The sequence below is a fragment of the Biomphalaria glabrata genome, chromosome 1 (assembly GCF_947242115.1).
Source record: "Biomphalaria glabrata chromosome 1, xgBioGlab47.1, whole genome shotgun sequence".
In the NCBI taxonomy this organism is placed as follows: Eukaryota; Metazoa; Mollusca; class Gastropoda; family Planorbidae; genus Biomphalaria; species Biomphalaria glabrata.
Window position 1 is genome coordinate 30121930 of NC_074711.1, and position 25865 is coordinate 30147794.

Genomic DNA, 25865 nt, shown 5'->3' on the forward strand with positions numbered 1-25865 from the left:
CAGGGGAAAGAAGAAGAGGCAGACAGAAAAAGCGATGGGAGGACAACATTAAAGAATGGACAGGCCTGCCATTGAGAGAGGTTCTGAACAAGGCAAAAAAAAGGGAGGAATGGAGAAAGACGGTCGACAAATCTTGCCTGGTGCCCCAACGGTCCAACAGACTAAGGGATAGGTAAAGGTAAAGGTATAATATTCTAATGATAGGCCGTTAGATCTTAACATAGAAGACTATGCGCAAAATGAATAATACCAAAGACTTATATATATATATATATATATATATATATATATATATATATATATATTATATCTAGACTGGACATGGAGATCTTTTAAAACTAAAAAAATTTGAAATTTTTTTTAAAAGATGAAACAAGGCGTTGTTTTGTAAAGTAGTTATAAGAAGTAAAGTATTTTTTCAACCCTAAACTATGTAACATATAATTGAATTTTTAGATCTAGATCTAGTAATTGAACATCAAAAATAAGAGTACTCTCGTCACATAATTATTATTTTGCAATTTTTAGATACATAATCTAGAAAGATCTAGGTAATCAATCTATTTAAATGTACATAAGATGATTAAAATCAATATGAATTATTTCGATTTAGGATTTTTGAAACATTATCTCAATGAAACTAACAGAAAATGGCTTTGTTTCATATATTTGCGTGAATATATAGTTCTGTGATGAATAGCACATTCTAAAGAAATCCGAGAAATGATTTTGCATTATTTCTAAACTTTGAAAACTAAAGATCATTACTTTTCTAAGACAGAAAAGATTGATCGAGGCGACTTCCCTTTCAGCTTGAAAAAGAGTTACGTACATATATGGCTCCTTTTGTCTCGAAAGGCAATGGATGCGCCCAAGTGAGTCACTGGTTTTGGCTTAATCTTGAGACGGGGCAGAATCTGGTGTGGCTAATCAAGCCAATTCTAGAACGGCAGACTTTGCCACAATTCGTACATGTGTATGCCTCTGATTTAGGGCTAGCAGACAGGGCAGCTTTCTTTTTTTCCCTCTTGATTAAAGCCGCTTCAATTCTTTTGTTCTCAGCAAGGGTTGTCCCAGCACGCACAGTCTGTCTCCATGCACTCCGGTCTTTGGCTATGTTTTCCCACATACTTTCACTGATGCCTGAGGCTCTCATGTCTCGCTTGCAGACATCTCTATATGTTAGTCTTGGGCGGCCCTTGGGTCTGACTCCTTCCACAAGCATATCATATAAGATATCTTTCGGGATTCTACCATCTGGCATGCGGGTGACATGTCCGAGCCAGCGTAATCTTCTTTGTGTCAGGAGAGCATACATGCTGTTCATATTGGCCAATCTCAAAACTTCCTGATTGGAGACATGGTCCCTCCAAGAGATGTCCATTATGCGTCTCAGGCAGCGCAAGTGGAAACTATTCAATCTGTGCTCTTGGTACATGTATGTTGACCAGCTTTCACTGCCATAAAGGAGAGTGCTCACAACACAGGCGTTGTAGACTAGGATTTTGGTCGCTGTGGTCAATTTACCATTTTCCCAGACGCGCTTGGAGAGTTTTGCCAATGCTGTGGTAGCTTTTCCTATCCTTTTTGTCAGCTCGATGTCTAAGTCTAGGTTACTGACAATTGTTGAACCCAAGTAGGTAAATTCCTGCACCACTGAAAGGGTGTGGTTCCCAATTTGTATTATAGGTATTTCTGCGACGTCTTGTGCCAGGATTTCGGTCTTGGAGAGACTTATAGTAAGGCTAAACTCTTGACAAGCAGCTGCTAAGGCGTTCACTAGCTTCTGTAGACCTCCTTGTGAGTGAGATACGAGTGCCGCGTCATCGGCAAACAGCAGCTCCCTTATCAAGATACGACGCCTTTTCGTTTTGGCTTTAAGACGTGCCAGGTTAAAGAGCCTTCCATCGGATCTGCTATGGATGTATATTCCGTCTTCCAGGGATTTAAAAGCACTGGATAGTACGTCTGAGAAGAAGATGCCAAATAGTGTAGGGGCCAGTACACATCCTTGTTTTACACCGCTCTTAATGGAGAATGGCCTGGAGGAAGAATTTTCAAACTGAACGGTGCCCTGCATATTTTCGTGAAAAGCTGACACTAGTTTTCTTAACTTATTTGGGCAGCCGATTCTCTCTAGTACAGCAAACAGACCGCTTCTGCTAACAAGGTCAAAGGCCTTGGTCAAATCAATAAAAGCTATGAAGAGGGGCTGCTTTTGTTCTCTGCTCTTCTCCTGTAGCTGCCGCAGAGAGAAAATCATATCTGTTGTAGATCTACCTGCCCTAAAGCCACACTGCGACTCTGGATAAACACGATCTGCCAGGATCTGTAATCGCTTTAGTAATACTCTAGCAAAAGCCTTTCCGACTATGCTAAGCAGTGAGATGCCTCTGTAATTGTTACAATCAGAGCGGTCGCCTTTATTTTATAAATTGTAACAATGTTGGAGTCTTTCAATTCCTGGGGGACCATTCCTTGTTCCCAGCACAAGCTTAGCAGTTCATGGAGTGGTTTGATTAGGGCATGTTTTCCAGCCTGAATTACTTCAGCAGGAATGCCATCTCCTCCGGGTGTTTTCCCATGTGCAAGCATGTCAATGGCAATGCTCAGCTCCTTTACTGAGGGCGTTTCGTCTAATTCCGTCAAAACTGGAAGTGATGGGAAGTTGGAAACAGCATTTGGTGAGATGGCGTTTTCAATCTGGTAGAGTTCTGCATAGTGTTCTACCCATCGTTCCATTTGCAGCGCACGATCGCTGATGATTGAGCCATCTTTTGACTTGAGCGGAGCACACTTGCTGGTGTGAGGTCCAAAGGCTTTTCTCATGCTTCATATTGTCCTCTTATGTTACCACAGTCGGCACAAGATTGAATATCTTCGCATAGCTCCTGCCAGTATTTGTTAGCACATTGTCTCGCTACTCTTTGGGCATTGTTACGTGCAGCTCTGAGCCTTTTTAAGTTGCTTGGGGTGGGATCCTTCTTGTAGATTAGCATGGCTGCTCTCTTGTTCGTAGTGGCAGTTTCCATTTCTGGTAGACTAGCTTCAAACCAGTCTTCACTTTTCTTGGTTTTGTTTCCAAAGACCAGTGATGATGTTTGGTAGATTGTATCACGCATAAACGTCCAGCTTTTTTCTACCTCAGTCACAGAGAAGTTTTTAAAAGCTTCCTCTAATTTGTTCTCAAATTCGGTGCAAAGATCAGGATTTTTTGTGCTAGTAGTATTCAGGCGTGATTTTCTTTTTCCCTGTGAAGTGTGGATCTTAGTTGGCAGCAGTCTTGTCCGGCAGGACACTAAAGTATGATCAGTATCACAATCCGCGCTTTGGTAGCTACGTGTCAGCAGTATATTTCCAATGTCCTTTTTTCGTGTCAGTATCATATCCAGCTGGTGCCAGTGCCCAGACCTAGGGTGCCTCCATGAGACACAGTGCTGTGGTTTTGTTCTGAAGTATGTGTTGGTAATGCAAAGCTTATGGTTTGTGCAGAATTCAAGCAGTCTTTGTCCGTTCTCATTCATCTTTCCGATTCCAAAAAGCCCAAGACAGTCTGGCCAGGTAGTGTGATCTGATCCTACTCTGGCATTGAAGTCACCTAGAAGGATCATATGTTCTTTTGAGGAATGTTTGCAATGGCTTCTTTGAGGTCTTCATAGAACTTGTCTTTGTCCTCCTGAAGCGAGCATAGTGTGGGGGCATAGGCACTAATTAGAGTGACTTTTCCAGATGCTGTCATCATACTTATGCTTAGTAGCCGTTCCGAGCCACCAACTGGAGGGACTATCATGGGAAGAAGACTGTTCTTGACAGCAAAGCCCACACCATGTATTCGAGTCTCATCCTGTGCTTTCCCTTTCCAAAAGAAAGTGTAGTCAGTCTCGCGGAGCATGCCGTTTTCGGCCAGTCGGGTTTCTTGCAGGGCTGCAATGTCAATATGTAGCCTTTTTAGCTCGTTGTTTATAACTGCCGTCTTCCTTGCATCGTCGATCTGCCTTAGATCATCAGTGAGACCAGGACACATTGTCCTGACATTCCAAGTGGCCAGTCGCATGACAGGGATTTTCTTTTTCAGTTTAATTTTTCTTCTTTTGTTGCTTGGTGCAAGTTTCCAGCCTACTTGTCGTTTTAAACTAAGCTCTAAGCACCCATTAGAGCAGGCAGGCTGTGGCGGACTGGGGGCTGCCCAGGTTGAGGCGGGCGGTAGCTGATCAGTGAGGCGCGAAGTTACGTACATACAAATGTACATATATCTGTCTGTGAATCGATCAATCGCAGATAATAATTTGTTTCCCATTTCCAGTCTAGATATCTTATACTATAATGTAGAAAGTAATGCGTATGTATGTATGTTCCGCATAGAAATCTTGATAAAACTTGGCATAAATGTTCCTTGGGTACTACTTGAAACTTGACGTATGTATAGTAGCCCTAAAACAAACATTAAAAAGTTGCCCAACTCTATGAAAGTATTACTATTTCATGGATCTAGGCCATGTTTACTTGAGACAAGATCGAAAGGATCTAGATCTAATTTTAAGAACTACATTTTTCTCAGATAGTTTTTTTTACTTTTACACATGAAAATGCAAAACATTTCATTATTTAATAAAATTAACCTTCAAATCTGTGTTTCAAAAGCATTTTTACATAAATTCGTTCCTAATATCTGCGAATTTAGACGTCATGACGTCACTGGCGGATCCAGGGGGGGCGGTAGGGGCGATCGCCCCCCCCCACTTGGCCGACCCCCCCCCCGGGGGGGGGGCGGACGAATTTTAGTATAGAATTCACACAATTTGTATACGAATTCATTACTTATGTTAATAATATATACTAATTATTTATATTTCAACCTATTTTTAGATTATTTCGCCCCCCCCCCTCTAGTATGTTGGCCGATTTGGTGGGGTCGGGAGGGGGCGATGGTATCAATCCCGCCCCCCCCCCTAAACTTTCGAGTGGGGGGGGCGGTCCAATTTCTTGTAGAAATCACAGCTTGCTAACAGAATCAATTACATATCTATGTGATTAAAACTTGTTATTGATATTTTAACCGATCTGTTTCCTGTTTGCCAATTTATCTCTACTGCCCTTTCCACCTAACCCTTTTGAGAGGGGGGGGGCGGTCCTACTTTAATGGAGAAATCATAGTTTGTGAACAAAATTAGTTGAATTAATATATAGATTTATATTATGTCGCTCGCCTTCTTGTTCTTGGCCGTTTCGGTGAGGTTAGGGGAGGGGGAAATTGCATGTACTGCCCTCCCCACTCTAGCCCTCTGAGTGGGGGGGGCGGTCCTATTTTTGTGGAGAATCATAGTTTGTGAACAAAATTAGTTGAATATCTATATAATATAAACTACATATTGATATGTGAACTCATTGTATATTATGTCGTACCACACTCTAATCTCAAATTTTATCATTAGTAAAATTTAAATGAAAAAGGGTTGTACCAGGTGGGAGGGGCGATTCATGCAATCGCCTTTCCCCCATCGGACAAACCAATACTTTTTCTTTTTGTATTACAGTTAGGAAATTACAAAACAAAAACATCTGTCACTAATATAATTTATATATACTATAAATTAAATTCTTACATCGAGTCGCCACACCCCTATTCTTTAATGCCAAATGCAATCTTTAGCAGAAATTATTAAAGGAGCGAGGATTAATCGTTTTCACTCTACCGCCCCTCCCATTTCCAGACAGAGTTTATGTAATTTCACATGAATTTATCATAACTATTTTAAGAAAGACTTTGCATTCAAAAAATTAGAATTCAAACGAAATTTTTCAGTATAAGAGTCACGATTGAGATGAGTTCTAAACCCAAATAATTTTTTCATAGTCGCCTTTTTCTAACCTTTACTCAATCTGATATTTTTCTAGTTAAATAAATTTGGGACTATAACTCACAATTTATACTTTGATTTTATTGAATATTATTTATCGAATAATTGTTTTTCGGCGGAGATCCTCAAAGCCAAAATCTAAATATGTGGGGTATCTTATCTTTTCAATGAACAAATCGGATTTTTGGCAATGTATTAAGGGCCTATAAATTCATATTAGAATATTATAAGTACAACATTATTCAAAAGGTCCTTTTTTAATAGTATGAATAATGAGTTTTAGGTCAGGAGAATACCTTTCTTCTGTGAAGTATGCAAGAAAACTCTTTTGGCGGCGGGGCTTCTCCCCGAACTCCATGGATGAATAATGAGGTGTAGATGTCAGGAGAATGCGTTACTGCAATGAAGAATGCAACAAAACGCTTTTTGCCGTGGGGCTTCGCCCCGAACTCCATTGATAAATAATGAGTTGTAGATGTCAGGAGAATGCGTTTCTACAGTGAAGAATGCAAGAAAACGCTTTTGGCGGCGGGGCTTCGCCCCGAACTCCAATGATGGATAATGAGCTGTAAATGTCAGAAGAATACTTTTCTGCAGTGAAAAAAGCAAGAAAACGCTTTTGGCGGCGGGGCTTCGCCCCGAACCCCACTTGAAAACCTTATAGCGCTGCCCCAGTTGTTTTGTTTTTCACCAAAGGTTGAGAAATGCTGCTTTTTAAAAATTCTCATATATATATATATATATATATATATATATATATATATATATATATATATATATATATATATATGCACGTTTTTGCATAGGGTTAGGGTTTACTGGGCATTAGGGTTAGGGTTTGGAAAAAAATCGCCCCCCCCCCCACTCAAAAGTTCTGGATCCGCCAGTGCATGACGTACTTTATAATCCCTTTCATTTAACAAATCGGGTAATCCCGTCTTAATTGTAATTAATAACATTCATGTCGCGCTACTTTCGTTTTTAATAGATATGGATGTATCGGTAAACCCATTTTTGTAAAACTACTTTTATTTTCATGTTCGTGGCGAACACTAAGTTCAATATACATCTAAATCCAATCCACTAGATTAGTAATACACAAAGTAAGGCACGCAGGCCGCGGGTAATGTCCTACAATATATATATATATATATATATATATATATATATATATATATATATATATATATATATATATATATATATATATATTATAAAGTAGAATGTGAGGTGTATGTATGTATGTATGTATGTATGTATGTATGCTACTTATAGACATCAAAACCGCTTGACCAATCTTGATAAAACTAGGCAGGAATGTTCCTTGGGTACCAACTTAGACCGTAGTGTATGTATTGTATAGTATTTTATGGATCTAGGCCATGTCTACAATGTTGACATAAGAAAAGATAGGAAGGATTTAGACCTAGATCTAAAGCTACATTCGCTTACGAAAGCTGCGAAGCCGAGTTGAGATAGGCCTAGATCTATATTCATTCATGAATCGCGTACTAAAAATTATTTCGTTTAATTGTTTACTTTATAATCCCATCCCTAGATCTAAAACTCTAATCCAACTCTAAGATGATAAAACTTCTCTTCGCACAGATAGTTTTATACTTTAACACATAAATATATTAATTAAAGTCCATTCATTTCATATTTTGATCAAATAAACATTCAAATTTGGTTTTCTAAAGCTACATTCGCTTACGAAAGCTGCGAAGCCGAGTTGAGATAGGCCTAGATCTATATTCATTCATGAATCGCGTACTAAAAATTATTTCGTTTAATTGTTCACTTTATAATCCCATTTATTTAACAAAGCTATCGCTCTTTTCGTTTTTAATAGATAAGAATGTATCGACTTCGGGTAAACAATTTTCGCAAAAATAATTTTATTTTCGTAGCGAAAGAGAAATAACGTGAAAGGATCATTAGCTACGTTTAACATACATCTAAATCCAATCCACTAGATTATTCAAAAGCAAATGTTTTAATTTTAAAAAATGGATTTAAGCCTATTAGCTATTTTGATTTGATAGCTTCATTCACACTATTTTTACATTGACACATTCGCTTTACTTATTACATTATTATTTCGTTTAATTGTTTACAAAACACTCTCAGTGACTATATCGACAGTAATGCGCAAATAAAGACCCGCGGGTCGCGGGTAACATATGTCTAGTATATATATATATATATATATATATATATATATATATATATATATATATATATATATATATATATAATATATATATATATATATATATATATACACACACACACATACATACTGGAATACTACGCCCGTTGATTTAGCATCAGGCTATATATTATTTTTTTTGCTATGAATCACCTCCCTTTTCTAACTTGGACAGTAAATTTGAGTATCCCTTTTCTCCCAGCCCCCCCCCCCCCCCCTCGCAAATATGGCGTCGTAACGCTCTCTCGCCTAAGAATTCAATTTTTTTTTTACTTATACCCTCAACCTACAAAGTTAATTAATGGAGGATTTATATCTACATTTAATTTTGTTTTTATACATTGTTACGTTGTAACTGATACACTTGTAATACATACATATAAGTCTATGAGTAATACCTACATGCGGAAATACCCGAAGACGTTTAGTTGGTTCATGAGAGTTCTCTTGCCACATTTAAATTTCTTTCGTTTTATACTTTAGAAAATTATAAAGGTCACACTAGAGTTTTGCTAGTGTGGCCAACTAGCTAGTAATTCGTTTCCCAACGATAAATATTAACCGTCAAAAATCTAGGAAAATCGTCAGAGCCGTTTTCGAGATCCATGCTCAGGTTCCGTGAAGGTACGGTTGAATAAAGATATTATAAAAATAATAGTATAGTTTTCTTCACTAAGCATAGTACTAACTAGTAACCAATTAAAGAAATACCTTTTTTAAAAATTTGTGACTCTGTCACTATCCTGGTCAAACGACAAGGAACAAGTTTGGGTTGATGTTCTGTTGAGCTCAACAAAATATTGTTGTGGTTGCTGCTTTTTAAATGGTAATAATTTATCTCTATGACATTCTGGTATTGTCTTTAGAGAATAGAATGGCTGCACTTTGGTTGGTATGCGCTTCGGAATGAAAAAGTTCAAAGTTCGACTCCTTTTCGTCCTCTGCCCCTAGCCGCCCTGCGGGAAATGATGCTAGCATGTATTTATTATGTTCTTTTTTTGAATCAAGAAATCGCAAAGTATCAACTACAAAATCCAACCCAGGAAGTAAAACGAAACAAACTTTGACATAATTAAATGTGATGGATCTTAATGATGCCCTCAGAACAGATGGTTGCTTGCTCTCGTCTCTCCTCTGCCAAGCAACATCTCTGAAAGAGTAGCCGGCTCATTGGATTACAAAACAAGAAGGTATGCACTGAAGAACATCCAGAGACTTGGTTTCAATCGATACACTCTCTTAATATTGATGACGTTTTGTTGAGCTGCTGGTATCTCTACTACCTATCATATGACGCACAGAATCTAGATGACCTTTGAAGGAGAATATCACATGGTAAACAAGGAGTTCGGCTTTATGGATTGCTGGAGTAATATTGACTTTTCCCCCCTTTTTTTCTTGCTGTATCTGGCATAGAGTCTGACAAATTGATATTACCTAAGTCTTGTATTACTAGACTTTCTTCTATCTGGCGTAGAGTCACAAATTGATATTAAATTAACCAAGTCTCTATTACATGATATTAACCTTTCCATAAAATAGTTTAGTTATGTAGAGCATCTTACGTTACCAGGTGTTGACCTTCTCTGAGAAACAGTTCATGGATCAATTCAATGATATTTAATACTTGAGTCTGATTTTAAATGTTTTACTTTATAATATTTGTTAGAAAAAGTCGTCAACTTACGTTCTTGTTCGATATTTTATTGTCATAATGGGACTGACCTTTTCCACCCAGTGCTGTAATTTTATTCTGCCTTGCATTGACAGAAAAAAAGGGTTATGCGCTCTGGACTGTTGCTAGGTGGTCTCGAAGGTTCTGGGTTCGAACCCTGCCCGCTTCCATTCTTTTCGTCCTGCGGGAGTTTTGGGTAGGATGTTATTATCTTCAGAATCCGAAGGAACATCCGAAACATGTCAAACAAAACAAACTAGGCAAATGCAACAGTCAGATAAATGGTTGAAAGTAATACGTACATATCTAAAGACTAATGGTGTACAATGGTGTAAAATACAAAAGTGTTTCACGTGGAAGGTGTAAAGTGAAAACTTATGATGTCATGTGAATAACTTTCTAGTGTCTCCCTAATTTTGAAAGCTGAAATACATGGCCAGTTGTTTTCAGTAAATTTGTTTAAAAACCGAAACAGGTTGCCAGTTATAACTAATCGGATATATACCAACAAAACTCTTTGAGAACCACTGGCTACACTGTGGGCATGCAAAGTGAAGTAGCTACGCCGTATACAATGCAACCTTTTGGCTGCTATTTGTTCATTCCACACACGCCAAGTCAAGCCAGTCATTGTACTGCAAGCCTCACGCGCTTGTGAAAAGTCTTTGTGCCTGATCATTGTAAGAAATAAAACACTGTCATAGAGTTTCAGGGAGTTATTCAATAGGAAACAGATGGCCAGGAATGTGTCATGTTAGAATTGAGGGGGGGGGGGGAAGGAAGTTTGCTGGGAAGAAAATGAGGAATGGAATATAATGCCTACTATTGTATTCTCTTTTTTTTTTTTTTCATCTTTTCATCTAGCAAACTCTTCATCGGTAAAATAAAAGGGTGGGTGGGTAGACACGGTTCTCGAAAACAGCTCTAATAATTTTCCTAGAAATTCGACACTTGATGTATATTTTTGGAAAAGAATTACTTGCTGATTGGCTACATTGGAAAAACTCTAGTTTGACCGTTATCATTTTTCAAAGTATAATTTAAAAAAAAACACAATTTAAATTTGTCTTGAAGTCTAGACAATCATTGAATAGACTACGTCTTCGGATTAGTCTTGAAGTCTAGACAATCATTGAATAGACTACGTCTTCGGATTAGTCTTGAAGTCTAGACAATCATTGAATAGACTACGTCTTCGGGTAGTGGTGGACTGGGTGTCACCGGGCATTTCTATACAATCAGGCTCATAAACTGTATATCATATGATAGGCATCCAATTATAGGCCAGTCATCAAAATCATTATGTACATATATGCATACAGTGAGCTCTATATTTTTATGAGAAATATAGGCTTTATGTTACTTTTTAATTGCTTAGCGTGTAAGCCTTAAAATGGATGAAGCCTACTAGTAGCACTATCTACGGATGTAGGCTATTACATTATTTCGTAAAATTTGTTAGATCAAATTAGTGTAACACTGTAGAGATATTTCTTTTAAACAAGATACTCAGAAGTCCGTTTTTATAAGAGAATATTATAAAACCTTTGACAATTAAATACATAGTGGCATCCATGTGGCCCTTTCGGTGGCCCTACCGGCCCATTTAGCTGCCGGCCCACCGGACATTTGCCCAAATGCCCATGTAGCCAGTCCGCCCCTGTCTTCGGGTATTACGCATGTTGGCCCTATTCATTAAAGAGTTGACCATGGTTTGTGGAGGAGGAATTGGGGCGAGGTAAAAAAAAACGAATCGATTTTTGTTTAAATCTACCATTAACTAGTTATTAAGAGTAAAATAATCACTAGTACGACACTGTTCAGCTTTATAAAGGTGAGTTTTGTTTTTAAAAACTGTTATATTTTACTTGTTTCAAGTCATGTCCTCGGCTTACTTGAGTTCGAGTTCCAGTAGATCCGTACACTAATATCTCTGTTGGATAAAGCAATACACAAGTGTATTCATAGGATAGGAATGGTGCCGTCTAACTCGTCAGAATAGCTCAATGAACTGTGGCAAGTAAAATATACTGTTGTAGCTACGTCTTTTTTTTTCACGTCACAGGTTGCCATTCTGTATAGGTATATTTTTGCATTTCTTATATAAGACTGAATTTGGAATAGAATTAATTACAACCTAACAATACACTTTGATGAACTTATCTTTTCTTATTGAACCATAAGAAAGGGAGTCTACTTTGTTATCACTGTAAAATTACGATGTAAAATTATCTCAAGCCATTTCTCATTATCTTTCAAAGAGACGAAACGTTCATTACACGCACTTATTAATCGAATGGGATTTTTTTTTCTCCAACTCAATAATTTCATATTAAGCAATTATTCATGATATTAATAATTTTCGTTCATAAATCCTTTTTTATGTAAACCCCAGCAGCTAATGAACCATGCATTGTCCAGTTTCCACCCCCCCCCCCCCCATCGCCCATGAAATAAGCAAGACAAAAAAACAAAACTATTGATCTGTCCCGTTTATTTCTGTTAGTTGGCTATAATGCATCTGTAGCACACAAATGATTTTTTGGAATATGCAATATCCGCCATTAGGGCAATCACCGGAATCGGTCTCTCGACGCTATTGTAAAGGCCCATTGAATAGGGGCCTCAGGTTTGAGGTGACTGCAGCTGAGTGCCGTTATTACGTTGTGCGATTTTCGGGTCATTCTATGCCCTTTTACCATCAACGGTTTTTGCGGAGTACTTTTTGTTTAGAATTTTTACTGTTCATGTTGAATTTTTAGTGTTCATATTGAATTTTTACTGATTAGCATATTCAACTAAATTTTTTTTTTATGCAACTATACTTTTACCGCCTTCTTCAAGTAGAGAGCGCTCATTGAACTTGTGCATAAACGATGTACATGCTTGGACTGTATTAGGAACGGCACGGGGCTGTATGATCAAATCTACAAGTGATCTATAGGACAAACACCACTGTTCTCTATGTTTATTATTTTACATTCAGGTTATTTCACTTAAGTACATGCGTTTGGATGTACTTCAAGTCGAGTAAACTTAGTCTTATAGAGATGCATAACTTACTGATCCATGTGTATCCCTCTCTCTCTCTCTCTCTCTAGTCCAACACCATGTTGTATGTAGTGCCACGCTGTTGTCCGGCCTATATATAAACGTTTGCTTACAGCACCATATAATTGGTGAATGAAAAGAACTCTAGCTAGTGGTGCGCACTTTCTGACTAGAAAAAAAACAACATCGAAAGAGTGCACACGTCCTTTCAATTTGAGCCGTTATAAACATGGCGGACGTTGGCTGATTTGTTTCTAGTCAACATTGCCACGTGCTGAAGACAAATTGTAACTTGACATTAAATGACACATGACATCAGATTAATGACGACATCTTGCACCGTGGACTAACTTTGGTTAAGGCTGCAAAACATACTTTTTGTCCTTGTGTAAAAAGCTTATTATTTTTCTTTGGACATGTCCAGTGATGTTATTGCAGACTGATACATTCTGTTCAACATGCTGTTTGCTTTGTTTAAAAAATCAAAACTATTTGTTTTCTTTTTAATTTGCATTTCAAAACTAAAGTACAAGCCATTGAATGACTTTTTAAAATTCAGCTATTATTGTTTCTGTTACAGTTTCTGTTTTATAATTGTTGATACTTAACTTGAGCAAGGGAGAATGTAAAGAATCAAATTAAAATCTCTTATAATCAAACGAAAACGTGAGCTCTTATTTTTAAGAGAATAAAAATGAAACTACAAAGAGTTTGCTTGGTTTTCTCAACCTTGAAACAAATGCTATCCGAGATCTGGGCTGCATTACCTGGCCTGCTCTTCATTGATCTGTGAATTTTAAAAAGTATTCACTTACTGTAATTTGTCTGTCATATTATATTCTTGATTATAGTCAGTGTTCAAGTATATTCTGTATATTATTATATATTCTTAAACATTCATGATATATTCCTAAAAATTGAAACATTTTAATTTGTTCTCGTCATTTTTTGTGTAGCATCTATGAAAATATTATCGGCCTTCAATAGCAATATGTAGCCCAATCCTCATAACAATAACTAGCCCAATCTTCCTAACAATATCCAGCCCAATTCTCATAACAATAACTAGCCCAATCTTCCTAACAATATCCAGCCCAATTCTCATAACAATAACTAGCCCAATCTTCCTAACAATATCCAGCCCAATTCTCATAACAATAACTAGCCCAATCTTCCTAACAATATCCAGCCCAATCCTCATAACAATAACTAGCCCAATCTTCCTAACAATATCCAGCCCAATTCTCATAACAATAAATAGCCCAATCTTCCTAACAATATCCAGCCCAATTCTCATAACAATAAATAGCCCGATCTTCATAACAATAACTAGCCCAATCTTCCTAACAATAACTAGCCCGATCTTCAGAACTCTACAACATCTTCATACTTCCATGTTTGTTTCAAAATAATGTTATACTGTTTCTGACATAATTATTTGCTCATGTTAACTATGCATTAAGATTTGTAATGTGTTTTAAATGACATAAAAAAACGTAGTTTATGAATCATATAATTAGTACAACAACATATAATGCTTTAGAAATATATTTTTTATTATGTGGCTGTACAGTGGTGCATGAAAAGTTATCGTCGCGTGTGTTATGATGCGAAACAAAAGAGGCTATACATGAAAATAATGAGAGTTGTTTTTTTTTGTTAAGTTTTGTATCATTTTTGAGCCTGGTACACAGCTTGGTATCGGCCATCGCTAGAGCTTGTCGTTTCCCAAACTTGCACAGCCTGTGTTCCTTATGGCCCTTTTTTTTTCTGGCTTCTTCTAATTCCAAGCTACTGATTCCAGAAACTAATAAAACTCAGCTTGCATACAGCGCTCTACAGCTACCCTTCCCATCTAACAGTCCCCCCCCCCCCACTCACACATACAAGTCACACACACACACACGCGCGCCTCAGTTTCTATCTCATTTTCCATTTTCCTTCCTACTTTCCAAATCAAATGAATTTTCTTCCTGACTACCGCCCTGCCTCCCTCTCCCGGCTTGGACGTGAGCACCCATTGCAAAAAGGAGCTGGCGGGGGGGGGGGGGGGAGAAGTTGTGTAGAACGTGGGCCCATAATGACATGACGTCATCCAGTTTCGTATGCAAGTGTCTGGGCAGGTGTCACAAACTGATAAGTACTGAATTAAAATAGCGTCTGTGGGTTTGTTTATATGCGTGTGTGTGGAGAGTACTGGCCCGCCTCACCCTTTTCCCATTTAGAACATCGAAAATCCCGAGATGAATTGGCAGTCACTTGCATATATCTAAATATGTTTCGTTCATGCTCTCAGACGTTCTTTTGACGCCATTTGGTTCTATAAACTAGATCTAGATGTCATTGCTGAATCAGCCAAGTTTAAAGCATCTAATGAACGACTAGATAAAACACAGGGATACATGTAGGACGTAATTATCTTCACTTTCGAAGGATCATATGTAATTTATAAGATAAGAAGATAAGATCTAGATCTAGTGTGAACCAATTGGGTGGAGATGGTGCACAATTCTAGTGACTTTCATATGTTGTTATATAGATTCTTAAACACCATTTGGTTAAAGAGTGAGACACATATGGGCGAATCGGAAGTGACGAAGAATAAAGAATATTTTTGTAATTACGAAAATGAACGATCGGGTAAAGACTATCAATTTGAATATAATTGTACATGGCTGTCACAGTCTCAGTTGACATTGCCTGATCTAATGTTCACGTCATGTTAAGAGTTTAAAAGACACGTGGAATTCCTGATGTAGAAAACAGGAAGTAGAATGAATAAAGTTGACTTTGAGTTCAGTCAAGTCAGTCAAGACCGGGCGGTCAAGTAATATTTTGGTCCGGGGTGGAAAGTAGCGACTTAAAAAAGTCGAGTAGTAATTTCAGTTAGATAGTAACTTTTGGGCAGTTGATGCCAGTGGTCTTTTTGAGACATGTATTTCTAGTAGTTAATCTGTATTATTCTGTACAGTGTTACCCGCTGAGATGCGGACGTGATTTGTAATCTACTCTGGAGAGTTTAACGTATTGGATATATTTGATACCGCTGTTATGCGGATAGGATCGTTCTTGACTTGTGTAACTAACAAGGAGTGCAGTATTACTATTATTGTTGTCAAATAAATTTTATATTTGTCTGCTGAAACGGACTTAAGTCAATTTGTGGTATCTATGTTTGTCACGTGTCAAGAGTACTCCAGGAAGCACGAACCCAGCATTCTACGCATATCGCAACACAGTTGTAGTGACCAGTAGTCCCTCGTGTGTGTAATAGTAATACACGTCACACGTCTCTAAACGTGCATTTACAATGGCGATTAGAATAGAAAGTCTCTATAGTCCCCCCAAGAGTGTAGAAAAACCACAGCTCACATCGTGTCATTTTACATTGTATCTTTTGGGTAAAACTATTGGGCCATTATTGGCTTGGAAGAAAGTCTTTGCAGTGTAACTTCTAAATAGTTATGTTCAGACATTTAATATTGCAATTAGTACATTCATTATGGCTTTATTAAGAAACATCAAATGATAAAAAATCTCTACGTTATAGGGTAAAACATGCGCCTTGTAACAAAGTAAGATAACGCATTTTTCCCTAAGAGACTTAAAAACATCGCGTTAGTATTCTAAAGAAGCGTTATTGTGGGGCAACTCTATTACGCCGACCATCTTTCAGCTCACTAAAAAAAGACTGCTTTTGGCATACGTTCGTCCCCCATACGGAATACGTGCCCTGCCCAGCGTGACTGTCGGACTATAAGAACATCGCTGTTTGTAGTGCGGTCTTGCCACCGTATGTCCATGATGGTATGCAAACATCTTTGGTGAAGGCGTTCAAGAAGTCTTAGTTGCTAATTTAAATACAACTACAAAAGAAATATTTGCCCCAATGTGATTTCTTTGTAATTCTCAACTCTACTTTACTCTTTCTCATTCTGCCATCTAACCTCCAAGCGCATCGTTGGCTTACTGACGCTGCACAATTATGAAGCATTTTTTTGTTGTCACGAGCTCGCTTTAAATGTATGTAGATTTTCACAGCATTCCATGTCTCAAACTGAGGACGAGGTTTATATATAATTATCGGGCCTATGTATTTCAAATAGACCACCGATGACTTAATCATAGTATTTTAGTTTCTTGTGTAGTAGCAACGCGGCTGTCATAAATGTCAGGCGGGAAGAGTTCGTCGCTTCTCAGGAAACTAGCTCTTTTAGATTCCCCCCCCCCTCCTTCATTCTGCAATCTCACTTCAAGAAATAACGAGGGAAAAAAACCTGTCCTAGTTTGGATGTTTCCAGTATTTGAGTTTTGACTGTGAAGGGATCTATAGCCCAGACGATAGTCAACAGTTCCCATTGATTTCTCCACGTCTGCTCTCACAGAGAACGATGGGAAATTGCACTAACCTCAATATTGAAAGTAGATTGGATCTATTAGTCCATACGGCGTGACCACATTTAGAATGAGGAGTTGGGGACATCTATTGAATAGTCAATTTTAGTTTTAATGTTTTTAGCATTTTGTCGCAATTTAAGCCTACCTCTTATTCTCTCAAGTTAATGAATGTACTCGATCCTAGAAGGGGAAGTGATGAAATAACGTGTACAAACATTGTACGACGCAGAGAGACAGATGACAAACAGGCCGAGTGAGTTGATATAAGCTATTGGGTGGCAAACTCTTCATGGGTATAAAACGATGGGTGGACACTTGGTGGACGGCTCTATTTTGCTGCAAATTGGACAGTTTATATATATACTTTTAGGACAAAAAACAACAAAACAAAAAACTACCTAACTGGCCATGCAGTAAAAACTCCGCTTTGACCTTTATAATTTGAAAAATATAATCATCCTAAAATTGAATTAAGCTTACGTCCTTTTTATTTTGAAATTGACTTCAGAGGGAATTCCCGCACTCGACTCCAATGTTGTTTTTTTTTTGTTTTTTTTGTATTCAGTTCTGAACAAATAACGAGACCTACATGAACATTTTGTGCATCAACTTTTGTAGAAATCATGGGCTGGACTGTTAATAAAAGAACGTGATTGTGCAGAGCTCAGTGGAAAATCTCCTTGCGAAAGTTTGAATCTTGACAAGAAATGACAGACCACAACAGCTTCACTAAGGAGGAAAAACACATTTGATGTGACTTGTGACCTAAGTGATGTGACTTGTGACCTAAGTGATGTGACTTGTGACCTAAGTGATGTGACTTGTGACCTAAGTGATGTGACTTGTGACCTAAGTGATGTGACTTGTGACCTAAGTGATGTGACTTGTGACCTAAGTGATGTGACTTGTGACCTAAGTGATGTGACTTGTGACCTAAGTGATGTGACTTGTGACCAAAGTGATGTGACTTGTGACCTAAGTGATGTGACTTGTGACCTAAGTGATGTGACTTGTGACCTAAGTGATGTGACTTGTGACCTAAGTGATGTGACTTGTGACCTAAGTGATGTGACTTGTGACCTAAGTGATGTGACTTGTGACCTAAGTGATGTGACTTGTGACCTAAGTGATGTGACTTGTGACCTAAGTGATGTGACTTGTGACCTAAGTGATGTGACTTGTGACCTAAGTGATGTGACTTGTGACCTAAGTGATGTGACTTGTGACCTAAGTGATGTGACTTGTGACCTAAGTGATGTGACTTGTGACCTAAGTGATGTGACTTGAGACCTAAGTGATGTGACTTGTGACCTAAGTGATGTGACTTGTGACCTAAGTGATGTGACTTGTGACCTAAGTGATGTGACTTGTGACCTAAGTGATGTGACTTGTGACCTAAGTGATGTGACTTGTGACCTGAGTGATGTGACTTGTGACCTAAGTGATGTGACTTGTGACCTAAGTGATGTGACTTGTGACCTAAGTGATGTGACTTGTGACCTAAGTGATGTGACTTGTGACCTAAGTGATGTGACTTGTGACCTAAGTGATGTGACTTGTGACCTAAGTGATGTGACTTGTGACCTAAGTGATGTGACTTGTGACCTAAGTGATGTGACTTGTGACCTAAGTGATGTGACTTGTGACCTAAGTGATGTGACTTGTGACCTAAGTGATGTGACTTGTGACCTAAGTGATGTGACTTGTGACCTAAGTGATGTGACTTGTGACCTAAGTGATGTGGCTTGTGACCTAAGTGATGTGACTTGTGACCTAAGTGATGTGACTTGTGACCTAAGTGATGTGACTTGTGACCTAAGTGATGTGACTTGTGACCTAAGTGATGTGACTTGTGACCTAAGTGATGTGGCTTGTGACCTAAGTGATGTGACTTGTGACCTAAGTGATGTGACTTGTGACCAAAGTGATGTGACTTGTGACCTAAGTGATGTGACTTGTGACCTAAGTGATGTGACTTGTGACCTAAGTGATGTGACTTGTGACCTAAGTGATGTGACTTGTGACCTAAGTGATGTGACTTGTGACCTAAGTGATGTGACTTGTGACCTAAGTGATGTGACTTGTGACCTAAGTGATGTGACTTGTGACCTAAGTGATGTGACTTGAGACCTAAGTGATGTGACTTGTGACCTAAGTGATGTGACTTGTGACCAAAGTGATGTGACTTGTGACCTAAGTGATGTGACTTGTGACCTAAGTGATGTGACTTGTGACCTAAGTGATGTGACTTGTGACCTAAGTGATGTGACTTGAGACCTAAGTGATGTGACTTGTGACCTAAGTGATGTGACTTGTGACCAAAGTGATGTGACTTGTGACCTAAGTGATGTGACTTGTGACCTAAGTGATGTGACTTGTGACCTAAGTGATGTGACTTGTGACCTAAGTGATGTGACTTGTGACCTAAGTGATGTGACTTGTGACCTAAGTGATGTGACTTGTGACCTAAGTGATGTGACTTGTGACCTAAGTGATGTGACTTGTGACCTAAGTGATGTGACTTGTGACCTAAGTGATGTGACTTGTGACCTAAGTGATGTGACTTGTGACCTAAGTGATGTGACTTGTGACCTAAGTGATGTGACTTGTGACCTAAGTGATGTGACTTGTGACCTAAGTGATGTGACTTGTGACCTAAGTGATGTGACTTGTGACCTAAGTGATGTGACTTGTGACCTAAGTGATGTGACTTGTGACCTAAGTGATGTGACTTGTGACCTAAGTGATGTGACTTGTTACCTAAGTGGTACTTTCAACGTATTCTGTGGCTGACAAATCATTGGACAAAATCTGAATAGAGAACCTGTGGACAGCGTTAGTTCTGGCAACAGTAAACACATACACCGTCTCTTCCTCCCCACACGCACACTAATATTGCGATTCTGTAACCTTTAAATCTCTTCAAAAAGATTCCCCAGCTAGTTGGGCTACAAGCCTTCATCAGACACCACTGTGTCTCCAGTGTCTTCTAGCTAGGTTGTAATTTGCTCAGCACTTTGGCCTTTGAAAGTTAATAACAAGGCGGCAGCATGTCTTGGGAAAAAAAAGTTTGATTTCGTAATAAGAAAATAATAGTCTTTGAAAGGTGATTTAATAGCTGACACTTAACCGAAGCTGGTGTAGAGTTTAGATACGCAAAGCTTAAGAGTCGCAGCTGTGTGTTGACTCGTTTTTAGACTCAGGAAATGTTTTATAAGTGCTTTAATGGGACTTCACTTATTAATAAGGAGCTTTTATGTAATGTCTCTGAAAAACATTGAGGCCTTTTAATGCAGCGTCTCTTGGCAACCAATACGTGGCTTATAGAAGATATGGCGAAGGTTGTTTTCAATAGGACAAATAACAAGAGTATGTATGATTACTTGCGGATATAGGTTGATTTAGGGTTTTTATCGAAAGCTGTTAATAAATTAAGTCTCTCTTAGACTTGAGTCCATTTACATAGAGGATAGGGAATATAGTGATTGAGCCTAAACCTGTAGCGGTAGGAGTGATATATATATATATGTAGATGTGCACAGATAAATATTATCAGAAGGACAGTAGTGGTAAAACCCAACTCCATGTTGCAACAAAGTCTGAAACGAGTACATTATGGAGTCCCTAAATGAACAATGCATGTAGGCGAGCTTAAACACTGGCTAGGGCTAAGCAACATTAACCCAAAATGTTATATAACCTAAATAGATTAGTCTGGTGCCGTGAAACTAAGTCTTAAGTGTATTTAATTATTACGTCAATAAAATAAATGCGTCTTTAAACGTTGTTATGGGAAAACCTGACGCAACCGTGGTGTCAATAACAGTGTAATTGTAAAGTAGATATACGATTTGTTTTTCAAAGTGTTTTGATCAATTCACGCTCATAGGAAAAGTATATATTTCAGATTCGGACTTAGCGCCAATAATTTCTTTCGATAACAATTTCAGTTTCTAAATGTGGTATATGCCTGGTAGCATAAAGTCTAGACTAAATTATGATAAGCCAGACTCAAGGCTATAATAGTTGCAGGATGTCCGAAAGTATTGAATTCTCTAATTGTACGTATTAGCACGCTTCCTGTCAAGAGATTGAGTCTACTGGTGTCTAATGTCCCTGACTCAGTCCCGATCAAGCTGAAATAACAAGCGCCTAAAATGTTTCCTCTAAGACCTTGGCAGCTGTAAGTGTTCAGGGGACTGAGTGCGAGGGAGATGGTAGCTGGGTATTTGGGTTTCTATTGATTGACATTCTAGATTGACATATCCAGAGTAATGTGTCACTAAGACTGGCACACGTGACACTAGAATTGGCACACGTGTCACTAGACAACTGGGAGACTTTATGAAAAACTAACAAGATGTGATACAATGTGACACGTGTCACTAGACAACTGGGAGACTTTATGAAAAACTAACAAGATGTGATACAATGTGACACGTGTCACTAGACAACTGGGAGACTTTATGAAAAACTAACAAGATGTGATACAATGTGACACGTGTCACTAGACAACTGGGAGACTTTATGAAAAACTAACAAGATGTGATACAATGTGACACGTGTCACTAGACAACTGGGAGACTTTATGAAAAACTAACAAGATGTGATACAATGTGATACACGAAGCAACAACAACACACACACACACACACACATACACACGTAGAATTGGTTTTAATGAAACTATCATTACACGTCCTATTTTGTGTTTATCAAATATGATTTATGTATTCGAATACACTATTCACTCGATAGAGCAGCAGATCTAGCGTCATCATGTTTTACAGTAACAAATTTAATACAGGTCGAAGTCCGTCCGAAAATATACCAGTTCCGATTGAAACTCAAGTATTCAATACATTAATTTCTACTTACAATGATATCACTGCGATTTGAAATATTTGATATTAAAAAGATTTGAAAATTTGATATTAAAGAGATTTGAAATTTCGATTTTAAAAAATTGAAACAATCGATAGAAAAGAGATTTGAGTATTCATATTCAAGAGATTTGAAATAGTCGATATTATAGAGATTTGAAATAGTCGATATTATAGAGATTTGAAATAGTCGATATTATAGAGATTTGAAATAGTCGATATTATAGAGATTTGAAGTGTGCTGGATGTCAGAAATATTTCTAAACAAATGTAGATTTAAAGATGCATTCATCGTTTCCTAGTCAGTTACGTGTTATGGACATGTGTTCTGACGCTGCTATTGACATTGCAAACATCAAGCACCATTGTCTACTGCTGAGAGCAATTACGTGACAGTTTCCTTCTAGTCGAATACACAAGGACATCTGTAGCTTTTCTTTTCTTTCTATGGTAACATATGTCTTCTTTGTAAACATTACTTCTAAAGGTTGTCTCAAGTAACTTGATTAAGTCGAGATGATTTAGGTGGATAAGTGAATCAAGACTTATCTTCACTGTTTTAACAGTTCATTAATTACAAGAAAAACGTATTTGTTACAGTTTCACTCTCACTTACTTTTGTATTTGTAAAACGGTAGAACTCAATTCCTCGAGTAGTCAGAAACTTGCTTCATTCACTTTTCGCGAGCCTGGCATTCAAAGTATTGTGATCTGAAGGAAGTCTAGAATCGAGTCTAGAATGAAGAGACATTCTTATTCATAGACTTGTATGATTTACTTCTTGACCTCGTAACCCTGCTTCCTCGGGACATCTCATTTGCATCGTAGAATTAATGATAAGGGCTAAAAGTGCTGGCCATAAATCTGCAGCTAATGTCTGTTTCGAAGTGCATACATTATCGATGTAAAGATATACTATTGTATTGTTCGAAGTGCATACATTATCGATGTGAAGATATACTATTGTATTGTTCGAAGTGCATACATTATCGATGTAAAGATATACTATTGTATTGTTCGAAGTGCTTACATTATCGATGTGAAGATATACTATTGTATTGTTCGAAGTGCATACATTATCGATGCAAAGATATACTATTGTATTGTTCGAAGTGCTTACATTATCGATGTAAAGATATACTATTGTATTGTTCGAAGTGCATACGTTATCGATGTAAAGATATACTATTGTATTGTTCGAAGTGCATACATTATCGATGTGAAGATATACTATTGTATTGTTCGAAGTGCATACATTATCGATGTGAAGATATACTATTGTATTGTTCGAAGTGCTTACATTATCGATGTAAAGATATACTATTGTATTGTTCGAAGTGCATACATTATCGATGTGAAGATATACTATTGTATTGTTCGAAGTGCTTACATTATCGATGTAAAGATATACTATTGTATTGTTCGAAGTGCATACATTATCGATGTAAAGATATACTATTGTATTGTTCGAAGTGCATACATTATCGATGTAAAGATATACTATTGTATTGTTCGAAGTGCATACATTATCGATGTGAAGATATACTATTGTATTGTTCGAAATGCATACATAATCGATGTGAAGATATACTATTGTATTGTTCGAAGTGCATACATTATCGATGTGAAGATATACTATTGTATTGTTCGAAGTGCATACATTATCGATGTGAAGATATACTATTGTATTGTTCGAAGTGCTTACATTATCGATGTAAAGATATACTATTGTATGTTTCGAAGTGCATACATTATCGATGTAAAGATATACTATTGTATGTTTCGAAGTGCATACATTATCGATGTCAAGATATACTATTGTATGTTTCGAAGTGCATACATTATCGATGTGAAGATATACTATTGTATTGTTCGAAGTGCTTACATTATCGATGTAAAGATATACTATTGTATGTTTCGAAGTGCATACATTATCGATGTAAAGATATACTATTGTATGTTTCGAAGTGCATACATTATCGATGTGAAGATATACTATTGTATTGTTCGAAGTGCTTACATTATCGATGTAAAGATATACTATTGTATTGTTCGAAGTGCTTACATTATCGATGTAAAGATATACTATTGTATGTTTCGAAGTGCATACATTATCGATGTGAAGATATACTATTGTATTGTTCGAAGTGCATACATTATCGATGTAAAGATATACTATTGTATTGTTCGAAGTGCTTACATTATCGATGTGAAGATATACTATTGTATTGTTCGAAGTGCATACATTATCGATGCAAAGATATACTATTGTATTGTTCGAAGTGCTTACATTATCGATGTAAAGATATACTATTGTATTGTTCGAAGTGCATACGTTATCGATGTAAAGATATACTATTGTATTGTTCGAAGTGCATACATTATCGATGTGAAGATATACTATTGTATTGTTCGAAGTGCATACATTATCGATGTGAAGATATACTATTGTATTGTTCGAAGTGCTTACATTATCGATGTAAAGATATACTATTGTATTGTTCGAAGTGCATACATTATCGATGTGAAGATATACTATTGTATTGTTCGAAGTGCTTACATTATCGATGTAAAGATATACTATTGTATTGTTCGAAGTGCATACATTATCGATGTAAAGATATACTATTGTATTGTTCGAAGTGCATACATTATCGATGTAAAGATATACTATTGTATTGTTCGAAGTGCATACATTATCGATGTGAAGATATACTATTGTATTGTTCGAAATGCATACATAATCGATGTGAAGATATACTATTGTATTGTTCGAAGTGCATACATTATCGATGTGAAGATATACTATTGTATTGTTCGAAGTGCATACATTATCGATGTGAAGATATACTATTGTATTGTTCGAAGTGCTTACATTATCGATGTAAAGATATACTATTGTATGTTTCGAAGTGCATACATTATCGATGTAAAGATATACTATTGTATGTTTCGAAGTGCATACATTATCGATGTCAAGATATACTATTGTATGTTTCGAAGTGCATACATTATCGATGTGAAGATATACTATTGTATTGTTCGAAGTGCTTACATTATCGATGTAAAGATATACTATTGTATGTTTCGAAGTGCATACATTATCGATGTAAAGATATACTATTGTATGTTTCGAAGTGCATACATTATCGATGTCAAGATATACTATTGTATGTTTCGAAGTGCATACATTATTGATGTAAAGATATACTATTGTACGTTACAATCCAATATATACGTATTCTTTCTTAAGACGTGCTTAGAATAGACTATTTAGACAAAAACATTGGCGCATATTTCAGAAATTGTTTTTGTTTCTGTGTTAACGTTACTGGCTTACACCTTTCTATTATCTGAATCTTCGACCCTGATCACTAATTGACTGTTAATCACTACCATGTACAATAAAATGCACACATTCAAACTATTAACCTTAACTTAACAAAGAACACCCAGCTCCAATGGATATCTGGCAATTGTTGGTGAAAATTAAAGGCGGTTGGTCGTTTTGCTAGTTACGTATGCGTTGGCCTCCTTCAGTTGTAGAATGACTATGGTTCATCTCGACCACCTTTTCATGTGGCTGTGGAGCCCTATTTTGGAGAGACACTCCCGCCTACATATATTACAGGTCAAGGTGGCTTTCGCTTTGGTGGTAGAGGAGCTGGCCATTTTCCGTGTGGCACGCTTCTCTTCTATAGCTTAGGCCCATGTCATCGTCTCTCTCAAACTAGTGCGGTCCAGTTGGTCAGTATCAATGTTTTCTGTTTCTAAATCCCATTTTATGA

The 25865-nt window shown here is 37.3% G+C and overlaps 1 protein-coding gene across 11 annotated transcripts in view; it reads left to right on the forward strand.

Moving 5' to 3' along the window:
• Positions 1 to 25865, forward strand: part of LOC106068661 (complexin-like) — a 151754-nt gene that overhangs the window by 82881 nt on the left and 43008 nt on the right. The gene's annotated exons all lie outside the window — the stretch shown is intronic.